The following is a 14,087-nucleotide window of genomic DNA, read 5'->3' as shown; positions in this document are numbered from 1 at the left end:
TCACATTAGGCTACATGTCTTTCCTCTATGCTCACACAGAGTCCTGAACATTCCTCTGCCGTTGATGATGCCACTGTAGTTACATGTCTGTCTTATTTGCTCCTCAGTGGAAGTGGAGTCAGGAATCAGCCGAGCATTTAATGAATCCTCACAAGTGTTTGTTAAGCTGAAGTTTTCTAAGGGCAAGTTTTTTTTTTTTTTCAGTCAGAGCCTTCAGTTTCAATATCTTGTGGTTCACTAATTATTTTTACAGATCCATATCTATATCTATATCTATACATACAGATATGCATTTGTGATTTTAAATCAAAATGATTAGTTATATAATATGATGACTTATATACATATATGCACATGTATATGTCTGTATATATGTATAACGTATACATTTACACAGCTATAACCATGTTAGTTAGCTGCTGTCTTTCAAAGTAGAGTAAAACTCTTATAAATTTGTAGAGCCATACTGTGGATCCACTTGAAGGAAACTTACCTTATTGAGATCTAACCCTCTCATGAAAATAAGGAATGTAATTTTTCTTTACCCCAACTACGAAGGGTTCTAGCAGCCTTCCCAATGTTCTTTCTTCTTTTCATTGTTTATCGGAGAAAGGACTAGAAAAGGCATTGAAATGCGTGGGGTGGCAATGCAGGGGCCCAAGTGACTCACTGCCAAGGGGCTATGATCTGGACCGCTCCCATCATTATCCCAGGAACACATGTTTTCTAACAAATGCTCTAATCTAACAACTCATATCCTGGAACTGGTCTCTGCTCACTAATCCAAGAATTGTATTCTCTGGTTTATTCTTTTTACTCACGATCTTTGTACATTTGTCTTGGCCAGGAAAAGAGTCATTGTATTCTTTAGAGCTAGAGTTTGATGGGCTAGCACAAAGAGTTTTGAAAGTTTTCTCCTTATCCAAATGGTGTCTTTTAAAATACATTGGTAGGAAATAGAGTCAATACGATTGTATTAACTTTGTTTTTTTTAAAATGTTTATTTTTGAGAGAGAGCGAGCGGGGCAGGGGCAGAGAGAGAGAGAGGGAGATAGAGGATCTGAACTGGGCTCTGTGCTGATAGCAGAGAGCACAAGGTGGGGCAAAAACTCACAAACTGTGAAATCATGACCCGAGCTGAAGTTGGAATTTTAACCAGCTAAGCCACCCCGGTGTCCCTATGTCGTGTTAACTTTGTAAGGTAACAGATAGTAACAAGACTTACTGTGGTAACAATTTCACCATGTATACAAATGTTGAATCACTATGTTGTACACCTGAACCTAATATAGTATTCTATGTCATTTATACCTCAATACATTTTAAAAAATGCATTGGCATTTCATTGCTAAACCCATACTCTATCTTTTAAAAGATAGCTGAGCAGGGGCACAAGCCATGCAGCCAGTCCCTGGAAAAATGTCCTTTTGCCCGTCATCTCCAGCATGCTTGTTCTCAACATGGTCTAACAATGTGAGACTTTGACATTTACACTGGCAGCTGGACGTCAGCTCTCACTTGGCTAAGCCATCTCTCCCAAGTACCAAGTCCTATAAAGGTACACACAACTAAATTCGAACTTTATTCTTCTCATTTCCTCTTGCCTGGAGCAATTGTGTGATTGATTAATCTAACGTTAACTAAAAGACATTATCCTTAAAAAAAACCCGTAAGTGATAGTTGTTTATTATTCCTGTTATCTTGTTCAGTTGCAACATCTGAGCCAGGTATTATAACTCACGTTTTAATGTTTATTTATTTTTGGAAGAGAGAGACACGCACACAGAGTGTGAGTGGGTGAGGGGCAGAGAGAGAGAGGGAGACACAGAATCTGAAGCAGGCTCCAGGCTCCGAGCTATCAGCACAGAGCCTGAAGGAGGGCCCTAACTCACAAACCTTGAGATCATGACCTGAGCCGAAGTTGGATGTTTGACTGAGCCACCCAGGTGCCCCTAAAACCCATGTTTTAAATGTCTATTCCTAAAGTATGCTCATGGACCAAATAGTCAAAGAGATTTCTGGTGAAAGGAAAAAAGATTAACATATATACTAATAGAAATATGTTTATATACTGTGTTTTAAATATTCTATAACATTATAAATATTAGTAAATATGTAATTATATGTAACATATATATTCAAATATATATTTATATTAAATATATAAATGTATTAATGAATACATATTTCTTCATTTGTTCTGGACATACTCCTCGGCATTAGATGGTAAGGCTTTTGCTATGAGACTTTTTTTTTTCACCAGTACCATATTTTATTTATTTATTATTTATTTTTTTTCAAAATATAAAATTTATTGTCATATTGGTTTCCATACAACACCCAGTGCTCATCCCAAAATGTGCCCTCCTCAATACCCATCACCCACCCTTCCCTCCCTCCCACCCCCGATCAACCCTCAGTTTGTTCTCAGTTTTTAAGAGTCTCTTATGCTTTGGCTCTCTCCCACTCTAACCTCTTTTTTTTTTTTTTTTCCTTCCCCTCCCCCATGGATTTCTGTTAAGTTTCTCAGGATCCGCATAAGAGTGAAAACATATGATATCTGTCTTTCTCTGTTTGACTTATTTCACTTAGCATCACAGTCTCCAGTTCCATCCATGTTGCTACAAAGGGCCATATTTCATTATTTCTCATTGCCATGTAGTACTCCATTGTGTATATAAACCACAATTTCTTTATCCATTCATCAGTTGATGGACATTTAGGCTCTTTCCATAATCTGGCTATTGTTGAGAGTGCTGCTATAAACATTGGGGTACAAGTGCCCCTATTTTTACTATAAGACTGAACTAGGTAGACACATTATTTTGACGCAATTATGTATTTGTAAATGGCCTCCAAGTAACTTTTATGAGAATAAAAAGAAAGCCCTTTCCAATACTAGTACTTATATTTAAATAAAATTATTGCTCAGTGATAGTCCTATTAAAGAGTTATCTGGAGAACACTAAAAATAATGATACTCAAACTCGCCTAGAGATTCTGGTTCAGTTTATTTGGAAGGGCTTGAGCATTAGTATTTTTAAAAACTCCCCAGTGCATTCCATTGTGCAGCCAGGATTGATAATAAAAGACTGAGCACAATTAATAACCAATCGAAGGTCAGATGGAAGCCTCTGCATTTGCCATGTTCCTGTGCCCATCACCCTGGCTAAGATAATATATCAGAAGCATAGCATATCCCAGGGGAATAACAGAAATTGTTGTCATTTTTAAGAATCCTAAGTTGGGCTGCCCAAAAGAATTCTCTATAATGAGGGAAATGTTCTATATCTATCTTGTCAAACAAAGTACCCATCAGCCATGTGTAGCTATTGAGCACTTGACATGTCGCTAAGGCAACTGAGAAACTGAATATACATTTTTTAAAAATTCTTTTGTCCCCAAATTTTTATTTAAATTCTAGTTAACATACAGTGCAATATTGGTTCCAGTAGAAGTCAGTGATTCATCACTTAGATACAACACCCCGTGCTCATCCCAACAAATGCCCTCTTTAATACTCATCACCCATTTATTTAAAAAATTCTTTTCTTTTAACCTTTATTTTTGAGAGAGAGAGAGACAGAACGTGAGCAGGGGAGGAACAGAGAAGGAGACACAGAATCCGAAGCAGGCTCCAGACTCTGAGCTGTTAGCACAGAGCCCGACACAGGGCTCGAACACGCAAACTGTGAGATCATGCCATGAGCCCAAGTCAGACGCTTAACTGACTGAGCCACCCAGGCGCCCCAAAACTCATCACCCATTTAGCCCATCCCCCACCTACCTCCCTCCATCAACCCTCAGTTTGTTCTCCATCGTTAAAAGTTTCTTATTTTTTGTTCCCCCCTCTTTTTTCCTTCCCACAAATTCATCTGTTTCTTAAATTCTGTATGAATGAAATCATATGGTTTTTGCCTTTCTCTGACTAACTTATTTCATTTAGCATAATACACTGTAGCTCCATCCATGTCATTACAAATGGCAAGGTTTCATTCTTTTTGACATCTGAGTAATATTCTGTTCTGTATACATACCACATCTTTTTATTAATCAGTTAATTAATTAGTTAAATTTTAATTTTTTTATACTCAAGTTAGGTAACATAAAGTGTAGTCTTTGCTTTGGGAGTAGAATCCAGTGATTCATCACTTACATATATAACATCCAGGGCTCATCCCAACAAGTGCCCTCCTTAATGCCCATCACTCATTTCCACTTTTTCCACCCCATCAACCCTCAATTTGTTCTCTGTACTTACGAGTCTCTTATGGTTTGCCTCTCTCTCTGCTTTTATTTTATTTTTCCTTCCCTTCCCTTATGATCATATCTCTTAAGTTTCTCAAATTCTACATATGAGTGAAATCATATGATATTTGTCTTTCTCTGACTGGCTTATTTAGCTTAGCATGATACCCTCCAGTTGTTACAAATGGCAAGATTTCATTCTTTTTCATCACTGAGTAATATATATATATATATATATATATATGTCACATGATGATATATATATGTCCACTGATGAATGGATTATGAAGATGTGGTGTGTGTGTGTGTATATATTTACATATATATAAATATATTAATATATTAACATTTATATTATATATATAATACACCACATCTTCATAATCCGTTCATCAGTCAATGGACATTTGGGCTCTTTCCACAGTTTGGCTATTGTTGATAATGCTGCTATAAACATTGGGGTGCACGTACCCCTTTGAATATATATTTTTGTATCCTTTTGGTAAATACCTAATAGAGCAATTGCTGAATCATAGGGTAGTTCTATTTTTAACTTTTTGAAGAACTTCCATACTATTCTCCAGAGTGGCTGCAACTATTTGCATTCCCACCATGAGTGCAAGAGGGTTCTCCTTTCTCTGCATCCTTACCAAATCCTGTTGTTTCTTATGTTACTTTTAGCCGTTCTGATAGGTGTGAGGTGGTATCTCATCATGATATTGGTTTGTATTTCCTTGATGATGAGTGATGTTGAGCATTTTTTTCATGTCTAATGGCCATTGGGATGTCTTCTTTGGAAAAATATCTTCATGTCTTCTGCCTATTTCTTAACTGGATTATCTCTTTGTGGGTGTTGAGTTTGATAAGTATTTTATAGACTTTGGATACTAATGCTGTATATAATATGTCATTTGCAAATATCTTCTATTCTGTAGGCTGCCTTTTAGTTTTGTTGATTGTTTCCTTCACTGTGCAGAAGACTTTTATCTTTAAGTCCCAATAGTTCATTTTTGCTCGTTTCCCTTGCCTCTGGCAACATGTCTAGTAAGAAGTTGCTCCAGCTGAGGTCAAAGATGTTGCTGCCTGTGTTCTCCTCAAGGATTTTGATAATTTCCTGTCTCACATTTCAGTCTTTCATCCATTTTGAATTTATTTTTGTGTATTGTGTAAGAAAGTGGTCCAGTTTCATTCTTCTGCATGTTGCTGTCCAGTTTTCCTAGCACCATTTGTTGAAGAGACTGTCTTTTTTCCATTGGATATTCTTTCCTGCTTTGTTGAAGATTAGTTGACCACATAGCTGTGGATCCATTTCTGGATTTTCTATTTCTTCTATTGATCTATGAGTCTGTTTTTGTGCCAGTACCATATGGTCTTGATGAATATAGCTTTGCCATAGAGCTTGAAGTCCAGAATCATGATGCCTCCAGCTTTGATTTTGTTCTTCAGGATTGCTTTGGCTATTCAGGGTCTATTGTGGTTCCATAGAAATTTTAGGATTATTTGTTCTAACCCTGTGAAAAATGCTGGTAGTATCTTGATAGAGATTGCATTAAATACAGATTGCTTTGAGAAGTATAGACATTTTAACAATGTTTGTTTTTCCAACCCATGAGCATGGAATGTTTTTTCATTTCTTTGTGTGATCTTCAATTCCTGTCATAAGTGTTCTACAGTTTTCAGAGTACAGATCTTTTACCTCTTGGTTAGGTTTATTCTTACATATCTTGTGTTTTTTGGTGTAATTATAAATGGGATCGATTCCTTGATTTCTTAGTCTGCTGCTTCATTATTGGTGTATACAAATGCAACAGATTTCTGTACGTTGATTTTATATCTTGTGACTTTGCTGAATTCATGTAATAGTTCTAGCACTTTTTTAGTATAGTCTTTTGGGATTCCTATATAGAATATCATGCCATCTGCATATAGTGAATTTTTAACTTCTTCCTTGCCAATTTGGATGCCTTTTATTTCTTATTGTTGTTTGATTGCTGAGACTAAGACTTCCAGTACTATGTTAAATAGTAATGGTGACAGTGGACATCCCTGTCTTGTTCCTGACTGTAGAGGAAAAGCTCTCAGTTTTTCCCCATTGAGGATAATATTAACTGTGGGTCTTTCATATATGGCCGTTATGATATTGAAGTATATTCGCTCTATCTCTACTTTGTTGAGGATTTTTATCAAGAATGAATGCTATATTTTGTCAAATGCTTTTTCTACAGCTATTGACAGCATCGTATGGTTCTTATCCTTTCTTTATTAATGTGGTGTATCATGTTGATTGATTTGTGAATACTGAAACACCCCTGTAGCCCAGGAATGAATCCCACTTGATCGTGATGAATAATTCTTTTAATGTATTGTTGGATTCGATTTGCTAGTGTCTTGTTGAGAATATTTGCATCCATGTTCATCAGGGACATTGGCCAGTGCTTCTCCTTTTTAGTGGGTTCTTTGTGTCGTTTTGGAATCAAGGTAATGCTGACTTCATAGAATGAGTTTGGAAGTTTTCCTTCCATATCTTTTTTTAAAAAACACTTGAGAAGAGTAGGTATTAACTCTTCCTTACATTTCTGGTAGAATTACCCTGGGAAGGAATCTGGACCTGGACTTTTGTTTGTTGGGAGATTTTTGATTACTGATTCAATTTCTTTGCTGATTATGGGTCTGTTCAAATTTTCTATTTCTTCCTGTTTCAGTTTTGGTAGTTTGTATGTTTCTAGGAATTTGTCCATTTCTTCCAGATTGCCCAGTTTGTTGGCATATAACTTTTCATGATATTCTTTTATAATTGTTTGTATTTCTGTGGTGTTGGTTGTGATTGCTTATCTTTCATTTATGACTTAATTTATTTGGGTCCTTTCTTTTTTCTTTTTGATAAGTCTGGCTCGGGGTTTATCGATTTTGTTAATTCTTTCAACGAACCAGTTCTTAGTTTTGTTGATCTGCTCTACTGGTTTGTTGTTGTTATTGTTTCTATACCATTTATTTCTGCTCTCACCTTTATTATTTCCCTTCTTCTGTTGACTTTAGGCTTCATTTGCTATTCCTCTTCTAGCTCCTTTAGATGTAAGGTTAGGTTGTGTATTTGAGACTTTTCTTACTTTTTGAGTTAGGCCTGTATTGCAATATACTTCCCTCTTAGGACTGTCTTTGCTACATCCCAAAGGGTTTGGACTATCATGTTTTCATTTTCATTTGCTTCTATATACTTTTTAATTTCTTCCTTAATTTCCTAGTTAATTAATTCATTCTTTAGTAGGATGTTTTTTAACCTCCATGTATTTGTGGTCTTTCCAAATTTTTTCTTGTGGCTGACTTCATGTTTCATAGCATTGTAGTCTGAAAATATGCATGGTATTATCTCAATCCTTTTGTACTTATTGAGGGCTGATTTGTGACCCTCAAATGTGTTCTATGTGCATTCGAGAAGAATTTGTATTTTGCTTCTTTAGGATGAAATGTTCTGACTATATCTGTTAAGTCCATCTGGTCCAGTGTGTCATTCAAAGCCATTGTTTCCTTATTGATTTTATGCTTAGATCATATGTCCCTTACTGTTATTGTATTAGTATCAATGAGTTTCTTTATGCTTGTTATTAATTGATTTATATATTTGGGTGTCCAAGTTGGGGACATATATGTTTATAATGTAATATCTTGATGGATAGACCCCTTAATTATGATGTAATGCCCTTCTTCATCTCTTGTTACAGTCTTTTGTTTAAAATCTAGTTTGTCTGATATAAGTATGGTTACTCCAGCTTTCTTTTGATGTCCATTAGCATGATAGATGGCTCTTCATCCCTTCAATTTCAATTTGGTGGCATCTTTGGGTCTAAAATGAGTCTCTTGTAGGCAGCAGATAGATGGGTCTTTTTATTTTTTATTTTATCCATTCTGATAACCTTTGTCTTATGATTGGAGAATTTTTTCCATTTATATTCAGAGTGATTATTGAAAGATATGAATTTAGTGCCTTTGTGTGGCCTGTAAGTTGTTTCTGATGATGTTCTCTGTTCCTTTGTAATCTATTGCTTTTCGTCTTTTTTCCCCTCACTTAAAGAGTCCCCTTTAATATTTATTGCAAGGCTGGTTTAGTGGTCATGAACTCCTTTAGTTTTTATTTGTCTGGGAAACTCTTTATCTTTCCTTCTATTCTGAATGACAGTCTTGCTGGATAAAGTACTCTTGACTGCATATTTTTCTCATTCAGCACATTGAATTTATCATGCCACTCACTCCCTTCTGACCTATCAAGTTTCTGTGGATAGGTCTGCTGTGAACTTTATCTGTCTTCCCTTGTAGGTTAAGGATTTTTTTTTTCTTGCTGCTTTCAGGAGTTTCTTCTTGTCTAAGTATTTTGTGAATTTGACTATGTCTTCATGATGGCTGACTTTTGTTGAATTTAATGGAAGTTCTCTGTGCTTCTTGGATTTTGATGTCTGTTTCCTTCCCCAGATTAGGGAAGTCTTCAGCAAAATTTGCTCTAATAAAACTGCCCCTTTTTCTCCCTTTTCATCTTCTGGGACTTTCATGGTATGAATGTTATTACATTTTAAGGAGTTGCTGAGTTCTCTAAGTCTACATTCATGATCCAATATCTTTATTTCTCTCTTCCTTCCAGCTTCATTTTTTCTCATAATTTTATCTTCTACATCATTGATTTATCCCTGTGATTCATCCATCTTTGTTGTCCTGGCATTCATTTAGGTTTGCATCTCGGTTATAGTGTTTTTTATTTTGGCCTGACTAGTTTTTTTTTTCTTTTTTTGATCTCTACAGTAAGGGATTCTCTATTGTCTTCTATGATTTTCTTTTTTTCAAGCCCAGGTAGTGTCTTTATAATTGTTTTAAATTCTAGTTCAGACATCTTATTTATATCTGTATTGATTAAATCCCTGGCCATTACTTCTTCCTGTTCTTTTTTTTGGGGTGAATTCCTCCACTTGTCATTTTGTCAAGGACACTCTTTTTGTTTTATTTTGTTTTGTTTGTGGTTGCTCCTGAGAATGATAGCTATATTAAAAAGAGGTCAAAAAAAAAAAAAAGGAAAGGGAAGCTAAATCATAGGTCTGTTTTGGTCTGCTTGTTAAAAGAGGATAGATCCAAAAAATTATAAAAAATAAAGAATAAAATAAAATAAAATAAAATTTAAAAGTTGCTTTTTCTGTATCCCATAAAAAATACAAAAACAAAGGAAGCTAGATCCTGTTACCCCTAGAGCTGAAGATTTTCAGCACCTATGATCCTTCAACTTGGGGTGTATGAAAGGTTTGTGCTGTCTTTGGTGGAGTGGGGCCTCCTGAGCTGATTCTCAAAGGATTTGACCTAGTAGAGATGCACCTGCAGGGCGCAGGTGTAAGCAGCTCTAGCCTCCACTTGGCATTGCTGTTTTGCTTACAGAAGTTGGTCAGTGTTGTGGAGGGAAATGGCTTGGCTGTCTCTCATATCTGTCTTGGGAGTGAGGACTGTGTGCCTGCCACTCCTCAGGAAGCCCTCACAGAAGAGCAAACAATCACCCCCCTTTGTAGCTGGCTTCCACAAGATCTGCCTTCACCTTGCCTGCCTCTGAGCTCTCTGCCTGCCAGACGGCACAGCACCCCTGTATTTTATCTCAGGTGCAGCTGGGTTTCAAAACTCCAAACTTCGGAGACCCCCGTGGCATGGACCCACTCTGATCCTGTGGAGGAGGGTCTTGCTGCGCAAACAGTGTTTGTTTGTCCCAGAAAATGGTCATAAGACCAAGCAGCAGCTTTGATTTTATGACAAAGTGCAAAAGAAAGTTGGCACCAAGGCTTACTGCTTTGAGCCAGCATCCCTGTTCCTATGCTAGTGAACAAGGCAGCTCAATGGTGACCACTGGGTCTTTTGTCCCTGAAGAGGCTGTGCCATCACTCCCAAATGCATTCCAAGAAGAGGAACTGTTTGTCCACCTGTGACCCAGGGGATCCTCAGACCATGCTGCCTGCTCCAGGGTCTCTGCCTTTCTTCCCCACCAGAGCATCACGAATCCTGCCAGGTATGACATTGGTGATGGTGCAGAACTCTACAACTTCAGACTTTGAGTTCTGTTGCTTATAAAAATTTGCAATGGTCACCCCCTCTCCTTTTCCCAGTCAATGGTTTTGGGGAAGTTTTTCTTGTATAATTCCCTGTGCATGTTTTCACTCTTATTCTCTCTCTTGCTCCTTTCTCCGTGACCAGGGCTCCCTCCCCTCTGCAGCACCTGCAGCTCTTTTCTCCCCCAAATCCACTCTCCGCAGCGCCTACTTTCCATGAAGTGGTCATTTTTCTACTGTGGACATGCTGTTTGTTCTCTCAGTTCTCAGATTGATTTCTTGTGTTTGAGGGACAAGGCAAGCTTAGGGTCCCCCTATTTCTATGCCATCTTAAATCCTCTAAAAATTTTATTTTTAGTACTAGTTTAAATTTAGTCACATGTATTTAGTGACTACTGTACTAGACAGTACAGATCTAAAGGATGCAGAAGTGAGTTCTCTGTTATATTTCCATTTAATCTCCTCCAGAAAACTGTTCTTGATGTCTCTAGTCAGAAGTAATTTTGTTCCTATCTGCCTGTTTCCTATTTCTGCTGTAACAAATCACCCCCAAACTTAGTGACTTAAAAACATAAAGTGGCTTAAAGGAACATAAATCAAGTTCTGAAGGTCTCAAGTTTCTGGAGGTCAGGACTCTAAAATGGGTATTATGAGGCTAAGACCAAAGCATTAGAAGGATTGTGCTTATGAATCAATCTGTTTCCTTACCTTTGCCAGCTTCCAGAAGTCACCTACATTCCTTGGCTTATGGGTCCTTCCATCTTCAAAGCCAACAGCATAGCATCTTCAAATCTCTGACATTCCTGTATTCCTCTCACTTATAATGACCTTGTTTATTACAGTGTGTTAATCTGGATAATCCAGATAATCTCCTCATCTCAAAATCCTTAATTTAATGTCACCTTCAGAGTATATTTTATTATGTAAGGTAACATATTCACAGGTTTGGGGGATTAAGATGTAAGCATTCTGAAGGAGCCATTATTCAGCCCACCGTAGTATTGTTCTTATTCTGCTTTGTCTTATAGTTTCCCATGTGCTTTTCTGAGTCCTTTTCTATGAGCAGCAAATGAGCCTTAGTATAATTCCTAGGTTAAAACCGTGGCCTGCACACTATAGGTGCTCAAAATATATTTGTTGGAATGAGTTGGTTAAGGTTAAAAAAAGAAGAGAGAGTATTTGATAGATGCTGACTGAGTGAATAAAGCATCAAGGGGAGTCCTGATGCAGCAAATTAATTTTGAGCATCTGCATGGATTAAATATTCACCAATCAATCAACCCATGGAACAGATTTGGGGGCAGTGCTTATCAGTTGCCAATCAAATACAGACTGAATAATTGTACCCTGGTCTGTTCACTTTAGCTCAGTGTGTTTTGAGCTAATAAGTAAGCAATGGGAAGCCAAACCTGTTTGCATAATTCTCTAGGAAATAAAAAGAAAAAAAGGTAGAATGATAATTATTAGCTTATGTTTGATGAATATACTCCAAAATGTCGCCAGCACATTTTAAGATTAATACATTATTTGATAAAGGAAGCTAGTGTATAAAAATCTATGATTACTTTATTAAACATTTATATTTAATGAGTGAATAATTTACTGTAGTTTGGTTTTTTTAAAAAGATATTTCAGGATAAAAAATGCCTAGTTTAATTATTTATAAATTAAGCATTTGGTGTAACAGACTAATATTTTTTCTACAAAAATTTAAACGTACACAAAAGTTGAAAGGATCATATAACAGACCCCATGTACCCATCACCCATGTTAAACAACTATCATCCCATGACATATAGTATTGTTTAATCTGTACTCTATTCCCCACTCCCTATCCCCACCTTCACCCCCAACCCTGATTACTTTCAAGCAAATTCCAGAACCATACATTTTATCCATTAATTTAATCATTTATAAACACATTTGGGCAGATTTGTTCATGAATTTCCTCATATTCATGTTGGCTTCCTGCACACTTTGGCGGCTCCATAATCTTTCTGATATTTACTATCTTTTCTTTACCTTATGTGGAGTTTTGTTCTGAAGGAAAAAATATAACAACTAAATATGGAAAATGCTAAGCTGGCCAGATTTGTTTAATTTTCCTATTACTTTGATTCATATTTTAGAAAATAGCTTACAATGTGGAAATATATATGAGAATGCAAGTAAAATTAAAACAATATTTGGATTTTTTGGGAGTAGAGAAAAGGGATCTCTTAACCACAGGGGAAATATGAGTTAATATGAGTGAAAACCTCCCAACTCTACTCTTCTTATTTAAGGAACATATTAAATAATGTTAAGGTAAGACATATATTACTCAGTTTAAGAGGAGCTTAGAGAAAGTTCAGGATTAGGGGACATTATGAGGGAAAATTTTTCATAGGCATAATTAAGTGAAGCCTACACTAGAACTGAGATAAAAGATGTTGAAGATGAGGGTCTAATCAGAAAACATTAAGCCATATAAAATATGGTTCATAAAACATGAAAATATGAAATGTTTCTTTGGGAACTAAAATACTATCTTCTCATATTTGTCTATATATAGTGATTATAAGCAATATTCCTCAATGTATTAAATATATTAACAAAAGTATGCATTATCAGATTTTGCTGGGCTGGAGGGGGATGATAATTTTATTATTTTAAAATTATATGTCATTAACACTTGTGATATATCTTTATGCATTTCTATCTTTCTGTGTTTCTTTCTGTCCCCCCCCCCTTTTTTTTTGGTCTTTACCAGGAACCATTCAGTGTATCTGAGTCACAGTATTTTCTCTATGAATATACAAGTTAAATATTTGGAGGAATAAACAAAATCAATTTCTAATTTTCCAAATCCAAATTTAGCATTCTAAAATTTATCGAGCTGAAATTCCCTGTTGTGCCACTGTTCTAAAGAAGAAAGTTTCTGTGGGCCTGTTCCTTTTGTGGGTTCAAAGATTTTTAGCTGAACAGAATCTATGAAATGATCGAATTCAGCTCCATATTTGGAGCTGGAGGTCCGTGGATCAAATGAATTGCTAAAGGTAACACAGCTAAAAGTGCCAGTTCAGTGCTCACTTAGCAGCACAAATACTAAAATGGGAACTGTAAAGAGAAGATTAGCATGGTCCTGCATGAGGATAACCTACAAATTTGTGAAGCATTCCGTCAAGAAAAAAAAAAAGTGTCAGGTCAGAGAAATGTAAGCAACTTTCTTGCCTTCCACATTGATGATCCCCTCCCAGATATTACAAAATATGAAGTTATAAAATTTTTTATAATTTAAATAAATTATATTATTTAAAATATTTTATTTTTTATTAAAAATTTAAAATTTTTATTTTTGTTTTATTTAAAAATTCTTTTTTAAGTTTATTTATTTTTGAGAGAGAGACAGAGAGTGTGTGTGCACGTGAGTTGGGTAGGGGCACAGAGAGAGAATCCCAAGTAGGCTTTGCACTGTCAGCACAGAACCTGATGAGGGGCTCACAGTCTATGAGATCATGACCTGAGCCAAAGTCAAGAGTTGGCCACTTAACCAACTGAGTCGCCCGGGGGCCCCAAAGATGACGATATTTTTTATCTCCAATGGCACATGAATAAAACTATTTTATTCTTTTACTTATGACGGTATAGAAATCTGTACTTTAATAATATGGCCTTGAATGCAAGTCGTTTCAAGGAGTTATGTGATTTTAAGGTTTCTTCAAGCTCTATGATGATGAATTTCTTTAAAAAAATTTTTATTTTGGGGGGTGCCTGGGTGACTCAGTTGGTTAA

General features: G+C 36.2%; 1 non-coding gene across 1 annotated transcript; it reads left to right on the top strand.

The window, feature by feature from the left end:
- The first annotated feature begins 13,377 nt into the window (after window positions 1-13,377).
- LOC122490678 lies at window positions 13,378-13,482 on the top strand. The gene has a single exon (XR_006299218.1). It is a non-coding gene; the product is annotated as a U6 spliceosomal RNA (small nuclear RNA).
- Window positions 13,483-14,087: the final 605 nt, after the last annotated feature.

The sequence above is a fragment of the Prionailurus bengalensis genome, chromosome B2 (assembly GCF_016509475.1).
Source record: "Prionailurus bengalensis isolate Pbe53 chromosome B2, Fcat_Pben_1.1_paternal_pri, whole genome shotgun sequence".
Taxonomy (NCBI): Eukaryota; Metazoa; Chordata; class Mammalia; order Carnivora; family Felidae; genus Prionailurus; species Prionailurus bengalensis.
The sequence above is the reverse complement of the archived record's forward strand: the minus strand, read 5'-3'. Positions and strand labels throughout refer to the sequence as shown.